The sequence below is a fragment of the Lytechinus variegatus genome, chromosome 10 (genome assembly GCF_018143015.1).
Source record: "Lytechinus variegatus isolate NC3 chromosome 10, Lvar_3.0, whole genome shotgun sequence".
Classification (NCBI taxonomy): domain Eukaryota; kingdom Metazoa; phylum Echinodermata; class Echinoidea; order Temnopleuroida; family Toxopneustidae; genus Lytechinus; species Lytechinus variegatus.
This window is the reverse complement of record NC_054749.1, coordinates 2,834,699-2,851,441: the sequence shown is the minus strand read 5'-3', so window position 1 is coordinate 2,851,441 and position 16,743 is coordinate 2,834,699. Positions and strand designations below refer to the sequence as shown.

Sequence of the window (16,743 nt, the reverse complement as noted above, 5' to 3'; positions counted from 1 at the left end):
ACAACAGTCTAGTATATCTAAGGCAAGTTTCATGTCATAAGCCAATACCCTCAAATTACAGCCGCTAATTAAACAAATTAATGGCGTTACGTATGGAACAGTTACGTATCAGATATTTTGTCCCTATAGAGAACCTACACAATTTTCCCCATAATATGAAAATGAAAATAATTTCATATGGAAATAACAAGAGTTTTTTTTTCTTTTAAACTGTCTATTGTGATATTTCATATGACTGAAAAGGAAATAAGCCATTTCAACAATTTTTTTGTGTTTTTCATGGTTTCATGAATTTTTAATGTATTTCTATTGTTTTTTAATTTCTGCATTTTACATTTTCACAATACTTTTGCTTCAATTGTTTTCATTAATCAGTAGTTATAACAAATAATTCTTTAGAAACTAAAGATAAATAAATCACTTTTAAGAGCACTATTGAAATTTGTTTTTCTCCATTCACTTCAGTTGTACACAAATCTCCCCATTGACATTATTACGACATTTCAAAAATTTAACCTCAGTTAAGATTTTAATGGTAATTCCCCCAACTTGGTCTCGGTTCATTGACCCTAAATGACCTTTGACCTTGGTCATGTGACCAGAAACTTAGGCAGAATCTTTATAGTGATACTTGATAACCCTAGTGTCCAAGTTTTATTTTAAAAGTCTGTATACTTTTAAAGTTATGATGACATTTCGAAAAACTTAACCTTGGTTTTCAATGTTGAGGCCAATTCTGGCACCTTAGGAAAAGATGTGCCTATAGTCTCACTCTGCTATGCAGGCGAGAAAAAATTAAGTGTTGCCACTTCAGTGGTAGTGCTCGTTGAAACCGTCCACCACTCAAAATGTAAGACAGGCACCCGCCTGCCAAGCACTAATTTCCCCATTGACAAAGAAAATGATAAGACCGCATTGGTTTCGTCCCCCTTAAAGTCCCATGGCAATGTGTGGGATGATTTATCCTACCGCCATTTAACATCCCTCGTAATAACCTTATTCTACATACATGTACCTCTGGATGATCTGAAGCAGTTCCTTAAGGTAGTCGTCAAAGGTGTAAAGGATGTTCCCAAGATTCCTGGTCTCCTTGTAGGCTATCTCCACTCTCCTCAGGGCATCTCCAACCAGCCAGCGATAGCAGTAGATGCTACTCAATCCATTACTGAAGGGTCTTCTCTTACCAACAGGTTAACTCTAATAAGACTGGGGTATTTTTGGAAAGACGGCAGCGAGGGCTAAACGCCCCCTAAATATCTTTGCTGTTTTGAAGTGATTTTAAAAGAGAATCATCATACACGTCACTCATGACGTAATCTACAAAATTGTATATTTCATTTGTTCCAAAATAATTCACACTTATTTTCAATCATACTATTAAACTTACAGAATGCACAGAATTAGAATGTGGCTGTAAATCTATTTTTAAAAAAGCCTTCATGTGCTAATTTCTTTTTGGAAAGGGTCTCTTTGTGGAATCTGAATTGAATAAGTACCAAAAAGTTTCCTTTATAACTTTGAATGTGTCTAAAATTTCTCATTTATTGCTTTGTTTCGCAACCTTTTTTTTTTTGCTTTTTTTTTCAAATGGAAATTATAGGAGACCCCCAGTCTTTTTAGGGTTAAGAGGCATGGTAGAGAGACCCAGCTGTGAAGAGGTCATGGCCGTACACCAGATTGGTACTGCAGTGTTGCTGATGGAAGGAAGCAATACAGGCGAGGCATGCCTTATGCTCATCCGCTCTAGCTCTTGGATCCTGGAAAGAAAAAACATGAAGGCCTATAAGAATGATCTTTATAGAAAAGGAAGATTTCATTATTCAAGGATCACTATTTTTTTAAAGAAGATTTTGGTAAATTATTTTTTAAAAAATTAATGAGTACTATAACAATAGGTATTGTTTTTGTAATATCACACTTTTTTAGAAAAAAAATTTACCATATGGATTTGCTTTTTGCTCCGTTTCTACGCAAGTCAATAAAATGACTGAGTACATGTGTATAGTCTCTACTTACTGGCTTTTCATAAACTTGCTTTCAATCTATTGCTATCAATGTATTATAGTTGCCGTTTTATAAGTTCATGTATATCAATCACCAAAATGATATTTCTCTTTTCTCATTTATATACAGTATTCTACTTTTATGGGAGAAACAGAGAGAGACAAAAGGCACTTAGATTGATTTCCCCTTTTCTGCTTCCTTGAGTTTCTCAGCTGCTTCTTTCTTTCAAAGATTTTGAAGTGTCCTTTCTCGTTGACACCATTATCAGATACATGTAACATGGATAAATGTATTGGGGACTATAAAGGAAAACAATCTGGAAATTCATCTAAACAACTCAAACAATACATTACACCTGTCATTTTTATGACCCACCCCATGACCCCCAGGAATGGTGTGTCACCTGTCAAACGTGCATCCGATTTTAATTTACCATGACACACGTGTACGTCTAAGCAATTACGGACACCCTCATCAAATTCATCACGCATCATTTTCAGATTTGGACTGTGCTTCCGTAGATATTGACGCACCAAGGGTATAGTGACTGACACTGACGCACACCAAGGGCTACGTTGTGAAGCACCAAATGAGAATGACCGTACCTTGCATCACTAATTTGACGTACATGTAAATGAACCATCCATGACACACCTTTCCCGGGGGTCATAGGGTTGGTTATACACATGAAAAGTATACATGATTATTAACTAAACTTTTGCTCAATACCATTATTCACAATGCACCATGACTCATCTTGGACCCAATACAGTATCTCATTTGCAAATCAATATAAATGCTGAGTATTCAACCATTTCTTATAAAATAAAGCTGTACACACCAAATATTGATTTTCAGTATTCTGCGCTGATAGTTAGATTTTTATCTTTTATTCAGATCTACTTAATTTGGGGGTGGACTTTTAAACTGAATATTGATAACTAAATGTGAAGATTATCTTACCACTTGGAGACACACTGTCTACAGTTGTCTGACAAACTTGAATCCCTGATCATCTTAGCAATATTGGGTGCCTTTCCAAATGGCAAGGGCACTACAACAGTCTTTGTGGAAGGACTTGACATCCTTGACACCTCCCGACATAGCACTTGAGGCAATGACACTCCTCGCTGCCTAAACTGTGGTAACACAAGGAATCCTCAGCCTTGATTACGAGCTCGCACAGTATGGTGTGTCACGCACAACTTGTTGCGGCAGTTGCTGCTGTTGCAGAACTACCTGTATCTGCTGCATTTGTAGAGGGAGACTGACCATCAGTGACCTTTGTAGAGACTACAGCTCGTCTTTGAACAACTTGGTGCAATTGCCGAGCAGCTTGGGAGCTGGGTGGCAGTGTCTAAAAAACAATTTGCAGAGTGCTTGGTCTCTGGACAGCATGAGTTGTGGAGTTTGACGAAAGCTGCACATCGACAAGGTCGGCTTGGGCGATTGGGTTTTCAGAATGATCTACTGTCCATTTGATGTTTGACTTGGATACCGCCTGATGAATAAAGGAAATACCATGTGATATCAACTGAACGTCTCAAAACTAGTAGAATTACTGTAACAAACAGAAACAGTACCAACATTTGTGTATGATCTACATGTACATGGCATATACTTTTTTTGTATTCAAATGAAATAGTAATTCCTTTACAGAATCATCTATTGTGAATCATGGAAAGAGAGTACACAAGATTTTAATCTTACTTTTGATAACAGGATGAAAATAATATATGAGACAGCATACTATGAAAAATAAAATAAAAATGTTATAATGGCAAATTGTTGACATATCTTGTCAGTGATTTTACGAACTGGCTCAAACGTCGGCTGGTCTCCAAAACGTGTTTTCGAGATAATCTCATTCAAAGTTTGGCTGTTTTTCAGATACTTATAACTTCGCACTTTAAAAGAAACCAGATCAACTGTTTACACCAATTGAAAGCATATATTCTTCTCTAATAAACAAAATTTTGTCTGCAATTCGTAATCATTCTTTCAATATTTGAAATGAAGCGCATGAATGCATTTCAGAAGCTACTGATTTTTACCCAAAACGGGGTTTGAGCCAGTTCGTAAAATCCTTAATTCCATGCGCATGTTTTTTTAGAGGCATAAACCATGCACCAACCACAAAGGCGGAGCATCTAGGTTGAGTCTTTCATGTATGCGCACCATTCCAGAGACTATAGAACACAAAGAATGGTTTGAGCCAGTTCACAGAATCAAAGGAGGGGGTTGAACCGGTTCATATACAAATTAAATATGCCCTCATTTTTTATATAATACAAATTTCAATCTGAAATTTGGGAAATCAATAGAGTGAATCACAAATTTTCAGAATATGCAAAAAATAATAAATTTTGAAAATTTAACAAAAAATTATGTTTGAGCAAGTTCATAAAATCAATGACGACCTTATGAATGGAGAACGTAGAGTGAGGTGGTTACATGTACCTTGTGGGAGTTTTGTATTTGACCTGCTGGTAACCTTTGACCCGTTTGCTGAGCTGAACTTGTGACCCTGATTGTAGCTGTACAGTGTGTTGTGTAGTGATTAGCAAAGCTTGTCCATTCCAGCTCCACTCACCTGCAGATGCAAAAAAATACAAGATAGAATTTGGACATGATTACCTTTGAATTCTGGAACTAAAGAAGTCTGTTTTTTCTTATGCTAACATGGCATTGAGATTAAATGTTTTTTAGACAGAAAGTAAGGTGATGAATATATATTTTTTTCTGGCTCAATGATTGGTAATATTTGGAGAATCTGACATTCTAATATCTGAAATACTTCTATACATAGAATCAGACATTCAATAAAGTTATTTATTTATTATTTGTTATTGAAATTTCAAATTTTTTAGATTTGTTTTTTGTTATCTTTCAGTTCACACTATTTTTAAAGGTCAAGTCCACCTCAGAAAAATGTTGATTTAAATCAATAGAGAAAAATCAGACAAGCACAATGCTGAGGATTTCATCAAAATCGGATGTAAAATAAGAAAGTTATGACATTTTAAAGTTTCGCTTATTTTTAACAAAATAGTTTTATGAACGAGCCAGTTACATCCAAATGAGAGAGTCGATGATTTCACTCACTCACTATTTCTTTTGTTTTTTATTGTTTGAATTATACAATTTTTCAATTTTTACGAATTTGATGATTGGGACCTCCTTGCCTGAAGCACAAAATGTTAGAATAATGGGATTCCATGTGTTCAGGGAGGAATGAAACTTCATTTCACATGACAATGACGAGAAAATCAAAATATTTCATATTTCAAACAATAAAAAACAAAAGAAATAGTGAGTGACATCATCGACTCTCTCATTTGGATGTAACTGGCTCGTTCATATAACTGTTTTGTTAAAAATAAGCGAAACTTTAAACTGTCATAACTTTCTTATTTTACATCCGATTTTGATGAAATTTTTAGTGTTATGCTTGTTGAATTTTTCTCTTTTTTTTCAAATCAAGTTTTTGTTGGGGTGGACTTGTCCTTTAAGAACGGACAATGCAAGAGCAAACAAATAGCAATATGAATAGATTTTCCATCTTAAGGATACAATTATAAACTATATTGTGAAATTTGAGGAGATTTCCATGGATTTTGACTGAGTAATAGAGGTTTGAACTAATTGTAGTGATCTTGCGAGGTCTAGAAATTCAAAATCTTTTGAATGTGCAATTCGTTAGAATCTGGCACATGGTGATTTTTGCATAATTGGAATATTCATGTGCTAAAGTACCTATAACGTATGTACAAAGTTTGGTGATAATGACATGGATTTCACTTTAACTGTGGAACGACCATAAGTGGTTAGGAGATAATGATACCATTAATCATGTGAGGGAGGCCTAACGTTTAGTCGTGACTTCGAGAACGAATGGAATATGACTGAGCATGTAAGTGATTGGTGATTGATTGGTGGTGATTTTTTACCTGATTGCTAAGAAAGCATGAATGCTTGTAAGCAAGCAACCAGAGGACCGACGGCTTAAGGTCCTCTCCGAACGACCTGGTACTGAGGATTAATGCCTTACCAAAGGGCACTAGCGCACCAAGTGGGAATCGAACCCGGGTCACAGGAATACGAATCCCCCGCTCTACCGACTGAGCTATCGTGCCTCCTCTTGGAGGAAGTGGAGCTGCCACTGGCATCCAGTGCACAGTGGCAAATATCAGTAAAGGGCAGGTCCAAGAAAAGGTCTCCCTAGAAGTCAACATTTCATCTCTGTAAGAGGTTATTTTTGGTTGAATAAGATAGCCCAAATGTTGAATTTCAAAATTGGCCACTTCCCTCATCTGTCTCTGACCGACCTCTGGATGTACATTCTCAGTTATCTCAAAGCATCCGAGAGGCGCACAATGCTGCTAGAGCCACCCTCCGGATTACACAGCAAACTCCCAGGAAGGGTCAGGCTATAATCGTGAAGCGATATCCCCCTTATGTGTACAGGTGACCTATCGGAACAAGGCCCTGACTGTAAACCACGATCAACTCAAACAGGGCCTTGACAAGGCCAAGCCCTCAAGCCCTGACTGAAGGAAGGAAAGGTATTGCTACTGTAGAACCCTCGATGATGGATCCTTCATGATTCAGTGTGATGGATGCGATGAGTGGTTCCATGGTGCATGTGTTGGTGTTACCCATTGGGAAGGAATGTCCATTGACAAGTATTTTTGTCCATTTTGTAGCTGTGGGTAACCCATTTCCTTTTCTCTTTTCAGATGGTCTCTCTAAGGGATACCCTCGCTCCACCCCTACATGAAGGGTTTGACAGCCACTTTCATCCCGATTTGTGTGGATGGTATGAACAAAGAAAGGGGAAGTGCGTGGTGACAAGGTTCCCTGTAGACAATGTTGGTGGGGTCCAATCCAGTCCCTCAATGCATCAGTGAATGATCAAGAACAATAATCAATAATTGTCTTCGGTTTTGAAGGATCCCCGAAACGGAAGTGAGATCACGGATGAGATAGTCTGTGACATAATCCAAAGGAAAGTAAACATCCAAGTTAGCAAGAGTGATATCAATCGCTCTCATCAAGTAGGGCCGAAACAGGACAGGGGAGGATGTGTGACCAGGCAATTGAAAACAAAGGAATCCAAACCAAGAACTATCATAGCAAAGTTTGTGTTATATCAGAAGCAGTGGGAGGTTATGAGAAACCGAAGAAGGCTAAAAGGAACAAAATCACCATCGAGGAAGACCTCACGAAAGTGAATGCTGACCTGCTAAGAGCCACAAAAAACTGTAAAAAGGTCATCGAAGCTTGGCCATCCGATGGAAAAATAATCGCACTCCTTCCAGCAACTGGAAACAAGACTATCAAACAAGTCATCGGACACAAAGCTGACCTGGATTCGATAGTATGAAAAAGTTATGAAACAACCAATGGATAGATAATTTGTGGTTTCGCCAATACATTGTTTGACTGATGCATATTGTCGTGCATACATGTACATTGTACCTTGAATTTTTTTTACCTGTGTTAATTTTCCTCCTATAGTTAGCTCATTTTCCCCTTTTACTTTTTAAGTATATTTTGGTGCTTTTTCTTTATATGTTGATTTGTATATTTTCTCAATTCATTACCAACTTCTGACTATTCTGTTATACTTTTAATGTTTCATTTCATTTTAGTGTTTATTTTTAAACATTACGTTGTTTAATGTGGTATTGTTTTCTTCTGCTAATTGTGTGATAAGCAATGATGAGTCACATATTCCCATTTCATGATATTGATAATGAAGCGATTGTTAAAACCGATGTATTCAAAGAAACAAGTGGAATGCCTCTGGCCGTCTCACCTGCATCTTGCGGTTCAATATAGCAGCAGTGCTGACTTTGAATACTACTCTAACTCGCACAAGATGTTCAGTGATACATGGTTACTCTTATGTCCACTTTTTACGAACTAGACCAATAAACTTAGAGATATGATGGTTATTCAACAAAAAAACCCAACATGGCCAAAGTTCATTGACCTTACATGACCTTTGACCTTGATCATGTGACCTGAAACTCGCACAGGATGTTCAGTGATACTTGATTACTCTTATGTCCAAGTTTCATGAATCAGATCCATAAACTTTTTTAAAGTTATGATGGTAATTCAACAGATACACCCAATTCGGCCAAAGTTCATTGGCCTTTGACCTTGGTCATGTGACCTGAAACGCGCACAGGATGTTCAGTGATACTTGATTACTCTAATGTCCAAGTTTAATGAACTAGACCAATAAACTTTCAAAGTTATGATGGTAATTCAACAGATACCCCCAATTCGGCCAAAGTTCATTGACCCTAAATGACCTTTGACCTTAATCATCAGACCTGAAAATTGCACAAAATGTTCAGTGATGCTTGATTACTATTATGCCCAAGTTTCAAGAATCAGATCCATAAACTGTCAAAGTTATGATGGGAATTCAACAGATATCCCCAATTCGGCAAAAGTTCATTGACCCTAAATGACCTTTGACCTTGGTCATGTGACGTGAAACTCATGAAGGATTTTCAGTGATACTTGATTGACCTTGTGTCCAAGTTTCATGAACTAGGTCCATATATTTTTTAAGTTATGATGACATTTCAAAAACTTAACCTCAGGTTAAGATTTCGATGTTGATTCCTCCAACATGGTCTAAGTTCATTGACCCTAAATGACCTTTGACCTTGGTCATGTGACATGAAACTCTAAAAGGATGTTCAGTAATACTTGATTAACCTTATGGCCAGGTTTCATGAACTAGGTCTTTATACTTTCTAAGTTATGACATCATTTCAAAAACTTAACCCCAGGTTAAGATTTGATGTTGACGCCGCCGCCGCCGTCGGAAAAGCGGCGCCTATAGTCTCACTCTGCTTCGCAGGTGAGACAAAAACTGAAAATCCTGTCAATTTCGACAGATTACGACTTAATTTAAATTCTCATTTCAAGAACGACAAAGATGTGAGCTTTAAACCAACCATATCCTGAGAGACTGAAGAAGCTTAATTTTCCTATTCTTGTTTATTGACGAGCTAGGCTAGGGGTGACAACCATGACATAATAGAGACCTTTAAGATTATTCACAAATATGACCCTGATGTTACCCCCAAGTCTGCAACTTAATTCTCTTGCTCTCGCTAGTAGACAAGGGGTCATGCACACAAGCTTTTAAAGGTTAGAGCTAATAAGAATACAAGTAAGAACTTTTTTACATTGAGAATCTGCAACTTATGGAATAGTCTTCCTGAGTTTGTAGTAAGTTAGAGTCTAAGGATGTAATGTACCGTATTACAATTTGAAAAAAGGATTGATATTTGGTGGCGTAATGCAGAATTTAAATTTGATTAGGCCTAGATCTATAACACGTTCCTCCCCCGGACCGCCCTAATTCTTCAGACGTCACTGTTTACCACCATAGGAGGTGGACATAGTCATACTCATAGTCATAGAGGAACAGAAGATCCCGCGTCCAGAACTGAACCTAAGGCTTTTGTACCGGTACCGTAGTTAGGCCTACTTAAGTAACATGAGTAATTTTGCCATTTTGGCCACTTTTTGGCAGGGAATCTGCCTTTTTTCAAAATTTGAATTGGCCGTATCTCATTCTCAGCAACCCTGGTCCAATTTTGATCTTTGATGATCTTGGTGTCATTTTACTTGTGCTTCAGCTTCAAAGCTTATTCCAGATAAACTATTCAAAACTAGATTTACACCATTTCAATTTTTGGGGTGGCTTCCCTAAACAGAGACCGAATTATAGAGAGCTTGGTGTGCTGACGAAATGGATTCACGCAAATAAACTGTCCCTTAATTTATTGAAAACGAAATATATGTTATTCAATAACAGTAAAACAGTTATGCCCGCTAATGTAGTCTTTGATCAGGTAAATATTGAAAAGGTATCATCTATTAAATTTCTAGGTCTTTACATTGATGATAAGTTGTCTTGGAAGGCGCATGCATCCCATTTATGTAAAGTACTCTCCAGAAATGTTGGTGTAATTAACAAGCTGAAGTTTATATTCCCTAGGAGTGTACTTCGCACATTGTACTCTTCCTTAATTTTGCCCTACCTAAATTACGGTGTGCTTGCCTGGGGAACCACAGCCAAATCTTACTTAGAAAAAATCCTGCTTATTCAGAAGAGAGCAGTGAGAATTATCTCGGCGGCTGATATGCGCGCTCACACTGATAAGCTTTTTTACGAAAACAAAATGCTGAAGGTCCAAGATATATATCGTCTATATCTCGGATGCCTCATGTATCAGTTGGAGAAAGGTGGTGTACCCATGGCTATAGCATCTATTTTTGTTAAGAATAACCAAATACACAAATACTCTACGAGGCAAGCTGCTTTATACCATGTATCATCAGTAAGAACTCAGCTCAGAATTAATTCACTTGCATATGCTGGACCAAAATATTGGAACTCTCTAGACAATTCTATCAGGCAGTGTGTCAGCTTATCTGTTTTTAAACATAAAGTAAAATTTTGTATATTGTACACCTACATTGAAACGTGACATTTCGTGCTACATATCGTACTGCATTATTGATATTATTTTCCTTTTCTTCTGTTTTTATACCCTACTACAAGTATATAGATTATTTATAGACTTTTTTTTTCTTTTCTTGGATTTATATATGTAATGTAAATAATGTATAATTTTAGACTTATATATATAACCTCTGTAGGCCTAAACTCCTCTTCAACTCTTGATTCTGAGTGTCTAACTAGAAAAATCCTCATAGCGATATTTAAGTATTAATGCTAGATCTGTTATTTATTCATTTATACTTACTACAGACAACTGGATTAGTACCCCCCCCCCCCGCCCCTGTTTTGTCGTGTGTACTTACCTTCCTTTACCCTACTCTAGTTAGTTGTTTTTCTTATGTTATTACTGTATATATATGTATATATGTTTTTTTTTCTTACTTCTTATCTGCTGCTTTTTTTTCTCAATGCAGACGTTTAATTATATTGTATCATACATATTTTGTTGTTGTATCAAAGGTGATCTGTGCTAGGCAGGACAACAAGAATTTCAAAATGTGTTTGTTGTCCCCAAGAATGATATCAAAAAATTTCTTAATATCTAATTTGTCATGTGAAACCACTTAAAACTTACGTAAAATTCATTTAAACTGCAAAAAAAAGCAATTTCATAGCACCAACATGGGTCGAAAAAGTCATAGACATCGCGGGTCCCTGTTAATGCACAGTCCTTACTATCGATAGTTTAAACGATCACGATGTGCTCGCTAAATGCGCGCGCCTGTCGGCGTCTGCTAGCCGTCCTCTGCTGTGACTCTCAAATAGCCCCGCATGTGCGATTTTTAGTCAGATCGTCCCATATGCTGTTTTTCATGTTAGTACATAGATGCGTGCGCGTTTTTTGCGGACGCAGATCATGTACCCATCTCCGTCGTCTGCTACGGCTCTCTATATCAGTCCCAGCTTGTGAAATGTGTTTTCTGGTGTATTTTCATTTGGTCTACATGCAGTTTGCCCACTTGTCATTTGGTCTAAGCTAAACCCATTTGGTCAACTAAATTGCCATTTGGTCTACACTTGGTCTAATTCTCATTTAGTGAAATGTCCAGTTGGTCTAATTTCAGCATAACCTACATAATTATATATTTTTTTACTTTGTCAAATACTGGTACATAAAATTGGCTTTATATCATGCAGTTCCACATTGTAAATATGTATATTCATTTGGTTCACATGCAATTTGCCCACTTCTCATTTAGTCTAATGCCGAATGGGCTAAACCCATTTGGTCTACACTTGGTCTAATTCTCATTTTGTGAAATGTCCAGTTGGTCTAATTTCAGCACAACCTAGGCTACTTAATTATATTTTTTAACTTATATACATATATTTTAGTCTTTATACATATACCAAATGGGCTTGACCCATTTGGTTTAAAAAAATTCTAATTGCCATTTGGTCTACACTTTGTCTTATTTACATTTGGTCTACACTACACTTGATCTAATTTTGAGTCCAGTCCAGGGTCTAATTTCAACATGACCTACATCATTATGATTTTATACTTTGTGAAATATATATTTTTTTCTTTATATAATTTCATTTCACCTTATAGTTTTAGCATTGGTTTCCAAATAAATAATGCTTGAACAGTGGCATAATCATGATAATGGAGCCAAAAGTTTTGAAAGGTGTATCGGGTAAATTTATAAAGTTGCAAGCAGAAGCAAACAACCAAAAAATGTTGAAGCGGGGGGGGGTGTTAATTAATTTCCTTTTATTTTCCAATGCCAGATCAATCTTTGTTTTTGCTTGCTAAATTTTTTAAAAATTATATGTTCTGTTCTATCTACAATTTTTACTAATGATCCTTTTTTTACTTATTTTTTTTCAGACACATTCGCACCCGAACCGACTCTACAAGGGAAGAGAAGGAATTATTGAACCCCTTGAGAATATACAGGTCAAGGGCTGTAATAGTATACAGGGGCACTTCCTGGGAGTTTAATTTCATTTTAATTATGTGTTTTCAGGATTTTTTTTAGGATATCTAACATTGCAGTGAAAATTATTGCCCCTGCTGATAGTTTTTCAGCTGTGCATGCCCCTCCTTAATTTCAGTGAATAAGGTGTGGCACTGCCCTCTATGATTCATTTTGAATTTTAATGGGCTCCAAAATGCAGTAATTTATAAATGATAGCATAATCTTATTTTGATAAAGCATTTTACTTAACGGGGGGGGGGGGGTGAATTTGACTACTAAACCAGCCCCCCCATGTCAAGGATTAAATTTTTGGAAAAAAAAGCATATATAAAATAGATATAGTTATTGCATATCAGAATATTATTCTTTCTTGATGTTTTCTCAATAACTCTAAGCTGTTATTGATGAATTCTTTCTTGAAACAAAAATAAGCAATTTATCCAAACATGTCAGTTTCATTTTGTAGACATATGCATTGAATTTACCAATTCAGAATATAAGGTATGCAATCTTTCATAAATGTTGATTTTTATCACTGGTGGATCTGGGGGAGGGCACATCTAGCTCAACCCCCCCCCCCTTTGAGAGCTACAGTCAAGATGTAATGAAAATATGCAATTTTCATCAAAGAATCCCCCCCCCCGTAAGGCCCTTTTTTGCTTGACAAATTTTCATCCTGAAAATGTGCCCCCCCCCCCCCCCCCCCCCCGGATAAATCCTGGATCCACCACCCCTGGTTTTGATTAAGTTTACATGTATTTTCATTTTGGAAAAAAAAAAATTCCTAGAGATTTATAAACAGCATGATTTACACTGAGCATTTCATACACTTTGTGCAGAAGAAATATTATCTTGAGAAATTTGGTTATTAAATTATGGAAGATATCTTTTTGAAATGAAATTACTTTATTGCAGTTATGTCTTACATTGTATTGTCATTTTACTTGATAGAAATTCATAATTTTTTTTTATAACCATGACAGTGTTATAAATTCATATTTGCTAAATTGTAATAATCATTTTGATGTTCCTTCATCTTCATGAAAGTATGAATTCTAGTCATCTGCTTCAGTCTGCCCAATGAAATGGTTACAAAGGGCCTAAGCATCCCTTGTCATTTTTCAATAATTAGTTAAGTCAGTAGTCAAGTAAGGGGTCAGACAGTTTGGCTGTATTATATTTGTTTAATTGTCTTACTAGTGTCAATTTACTAAACTTTTTCTGCTTGTGATTGAACCACCAAATTGCCAGATAGTACCATTTTGTTGGGCAGACATTAATATTGACTAGAGGACTTACTTTCCAAACCAACCTAAAGATAATATGATACTTCATGTATTACAGGGGTATATTGCCTCCATTCCATTGTTGGGATGTATGCTATGGGCTGGGTAATATCATCTAACTTGTCCTGGAATAATCATTCTCTACAACAAGTTCACAGACAAACGGAGATTCCACTTCAGCAACTCTCAGTTGAACATCAACATTCCTGGCATTGGTGGGGGAAGCCAAAAATTTTAGGGGGGAACCGCCAAAATCTTTTGACCCCCCCCCCGAAAAAAAAGATAGTGACCAAATAATATCTTGGGGGGGGGACACAGGAAACAAAATTGAAAATTGACAAGCCAAAAAAATTAAAAAATAAGGTTATCAACAAAAAATTGAGGGGGATGGAATCGTCCCCTCCCCACCTCAAATTTAGGGGGATACTCCCCCCCCCCACTTCCGCCGCCTATAATTCCTGGTGCTTGGAGATCTGCGAAAGGCATGCTATAACCAGGGATATAACATCCACGTAAGTTCCATTTCCTTTCATGTTTTTTCCTCTTCTTAGTGAGCATCTCCAAGTGTTCATATTTTTTTCAGTGTCCTTTTTTTAGATTTATCAAACTCAGTTTTATTACCTGATAAAATTCTATCCCAAGAATTGAACACTTTGATCAAATTTGGAAGTTCAACTTAATGTAACTGACAATATATAACTGAAAATAGAAAATAAAAGGCAAAATAATAATTATGAGAAAAATAATAAAGAAAAACAGTTACTCAAATCAAATTCACTCAAAACCATACACTAATGTACTCTCCTAAAAAATCAGTTCTCACTTTAGGTATTGATCATTCATTCAGTCAATAAAATACTAAAAACAGAGACAGGAGGTCCTCCTCAAAATAAACACAAACACAGAGTCTCACATACACACTACACATTAAGAGTAAAATCAGTTTGTATCTTTCGTGGGATTTGTTTTTATGTAAATCTGGATTCTTCTTGTTAGTAGGGCCTTAGGTCACTCTGACTTGAACTTAAAACTTCCAATCTCAAGAAGGCAAGATATCTCAGTAGATAGTCATTGTCAAGATGTTTAGGAGTTCAATCTGGAGGTGAGGTTATTCATGATGGCATCTGATATTCTTGCAGAAAGAATGAGAAATAAAAAAGTGCATAAATACAATTATTTATTTTTTTCAATGCAAATTAAATAAACGAGTCATTCAAGATAGTGTGTATTTTTTAGAGGGGGGGGGGGGGGGGTGATGGCATATTTTAGTCCAAATTATTTTCATCTTCATTTTTTTCCACTTTGTATTACCATTTATTCAAAAAATTGCAATAAACATATTAATATATAAATGAGTTTTAATCTAGTTGGCAAAAGAAAAACCAGTGGCGGCGGCAGTGCAAAGAAAATGCCAGTAAAAGGCAGTAAAGCACTGTGTCTGAGTGACTGACACCACGGCACTGACAGTGAGGTGAATGTTCATTTTCCAGTGCATGCACATTATTGCCCCATCATATTCACTCGTTTTCAGAAAATATTTAGTTATTCCTCATATGACCATGATTATCTCCTTCATTTCATTACTCTGGTGTTTATTCATGATTTTAAATTCAGGAAATCATTTAGCAAACAAAGAAAACAAAGCATTTCTTGACTGTGATTCAGTGTGATTCAAGTTCTATTTCATTTCTGTGTATCACACGTACGCACGTACGTGACGTAATCTTGATCTCTAATCTGCTAATTGTTATGTTAATTAATCATCCCGTGCGCGCGATTAAAATGGCTCGAAATTCGACCAAATTCAAGGGCAGCTCAGTTTGTAAACCTCACTGAGAAGGGCTTCCACAGCCCTTGCGATTCCCCGCGCTGCAATTTAACTGCAAGACACAGAAAGGAAATCAATTCAAGTTTCACAATCAACGGAAAATCCAGAACACTTCGAGACCCATTTTGCAAGAAATACAACTAAATAAGGTAAGAATTGAGAGCAACTCACGACACTTGACTTACCGACACTTTCATGGTTATTTTTGGAAGATTTCATGGAATTTGGGGCACGAAAATGACTTCGGTAGCTCGGGAAAGTCCTATGCATATACGATGACATATTTTTCATCGCACGGGAGGACAATCACAAAGAGAAAATATCATATTCATCCGCGCTGACAGGGGCTTAATTTTGACGATATCGCATCGCTATGCGATTTCACTCATTGACAAGCGGACGAAACTTACGTACAAATTTTGAGCACTTCCGCGACAGCGCCATCTAGTGACTACGGCCGTGCCTATCTGTGCTTAACAAGCGTTGCTTCTATACAGACCACCTCTTTCCCATTTTTTCGATATCTATTTAGCTCATTGTCCATAAGCTTTTATTCCTGTTGCGTTTTTTCTTTTAACCTTATTGATATCGTACATGTATACATTGTATTTTGGTTGTGGAAAGAAATAAATGAACTTGAACTTGAATTAGCTTAGGGCGGTACCGGTACCCGTAATTGTTGTGTGTTCGGACAGGTTGTGTGTCCGGACGATCAATTTTAGAAAGTCATTTGGAAAAAAAATACAATACAAGCAGTTTCATCAATTTTTAGTACAAAATGTTAGGATATATTATAAAGAACAAAATAGAAGATGATTACAGGTATTTAATTCATATTTTTAGTGTAAACCAAAGACAAAAAAGAAGGCTTCAAAGATAAACTGTCCGGACACCCGACCCCCCATCCTATACGCCACGGTGATGTGGAGTTGAAACCGTGCGATCATGCGACCGATTATTATTTCAAAAGAACTGCTGTACGAAGTAAAAGATGGTTTCCAAATTCACCTTATGCGAATTTATTTCGTTAAATAAATCAAAACACTCACCTCTAAATTATGCACGCACATGCAAGAACAAAACAGCTTTTTGAAAGACATCCGCTTGACTTTTTTTTCTTTCGTCACATTCTTGAAT

General features: G+C 36.5%; 1 long non-coding RNA gene across 1 annotated transcript; it reads right to left on the bottom strand.

Moving 5' to 3' along the window:
• Positions 1-671: 671 nt before the first annotated feature.
• LOC121423088 lies at positions 672-16,737 on the bottom strand. The gene is made up of 4 exons (XR_005971232.1): positions 16,656-16,737; positions 4,465-4,597; positions 2,968-3,505; positions 672-1,757 (listed from the first exon to the last, which is right to left on the bottom strand). It is a non-coding gene; the product is annotated as an uncharacterized LOC121423088 (long non-coding RNA).
• Positions 16,738-16,743: the final 6 nt, after the last annotated feature.